The sequence below is a fragment of the Pundamilia nyererei genome, unplaced genomic scaffold (assembly GCF_000239375.1).
Source record: "Pundamilia nyererei isolate P.nyererei 1_Seehausen unplaced genomic scaffold, PunNye1.0 scaffold00020, whole genome shotgun sequence".
NCBI classification, from domain to species: Eukaryota; Metazoa; Chordata; class Actinopteri; order Cichliformes; family Cichlidae; genus Pundamilia; species Pundamilia nyererei.
Window position 1 is genome coordinate 20,431 of NW_005187421.1, and position 1,721 is coordinate 22,151.

Here is a 1,721-nt window from a genome sequence, read left to right on the forward strand (position 1 = left end):
ACTCCCTGTACAGAAATTCATCAAATATTATTATACTCAGCTTTCTGCCAAAAAAATGTGTTTTGTCTGTCTACAAAGGTAAGATTCTGAGGAAGGAAACAAAAGGTTAAGCAATTTAGCATTACCATTACATTTCTCTTCTTCCAGGAACTGAAGTGGACCCATTGATTCTTACTCTTGGAGGACTGTTGATCTGCTGTGTGACTGTAATCATCGTCCTCATTTCCTGCATGACTTATTGTCATTTCAAAGGTTAATTATAGATTCACATTTATATTATTTGCATATATATCTAGAATATATTAATATGATTCTACTGCAGTAATATTTTTTTATTTAAATTCTGTTTTTTAATAGTAAAACTAATTCTCAAAATCAATTATTAGGCTCCATTATTTCATAAATGTTGTTAAAAGTTTAGAGATTTACTGCCAACCTGGATGTCCTTGGCTAAGTTACAACCACAGGTTCATTAATCCAGATGCCCTTGAGCAAAACTCTTTCACAGCTCTCCTCAGCATAACATGTGCATACATTATACACCAGGGTAAAAAAATATTTAAAAAAATATTTGTTCATTTTTTTTCTTAGAGAATGAAAACTATTACAGACTGATATGCAGCCTTTGATTTTATTAACAGGAGCAACAAGTGTTTCTCATCATCTGGGACATAACAAGTCAGTTGCAAATCCGACAAATGATTTGGTAAATATTAATTTTTGTTTTTCCTAATTGTTTTTGTAATTGTTTTTCCAAAACATAAGTAAGCTACATTTTCACTACAAAAAACACAGAACAGCAGCCCAGAAGAAAAGTTTCCACACACGACACATGATATTTGACAAGAGCACATAAAGCTGCTAGCCCATTCTAACATATAAAAGACGAAAGATTGAGCTCTCTCCAAATCTAGCAAAATTTGAGCTGCTGTTAATGTGCTGTTCTCTGCTTTACTGTTGCCAGAGCAGGTCTTCAGTCCCCTTCTGCCTTATGTGATCATCTAGTCTGCATATATGCTGTATTTCTGACTGCTGAGTTGATAATATAGCTACAATAAAGAAAATCTAAAATATTTTTTTATTAACAAATATATTTCTGTAGGATGGAGAAGAAAAAGATGTTAACTATGCACCGTTGGATTTCTCTACAAGGAAGATAAGAGAAGGAAAAAAGAAGAAGAGTGACTACGCAGACTGTGTGTACTCTTTTGTCAAATCAGAAGAACAAAACCAGCAGTAGCCTTCTCTCAGAAGAGAAAAAAATCCTCAGCTTACTTAGTCATTGTTACATTTGATTTGTAATATTGTATTTCCTTTTCCAAGACATTTTGCTAGGAACCAGTTGACCATCAAATTACATCATTTGGCAACTAGCGTTGCCAATTTTTGAACTATCAATTAAGGGACACTCTGGTGTGCCAGAAGCACAATGTACAACAAGCTGGGCAAACTATGTGCATAATTATGTATACTGCACTATGCAAATATGTTTGCATACTCTTCTAATAAAAATGCAGTAAAATGTTGGCATTCAGTTTAATCAATATTTCATTTAAAACAATAAAGAAAAATACAGTAAATGATAACAGAAATCACATGGGCATTTTCTCTGAAAAATAAGAAAAAAAATAGAAATAAAATACTGTAAATAGGGGCTTCAACCACCCAGTTACATTTTTCAAGGATATGTTTTTATTCATTGCTGACAGGCTGAACCCTGG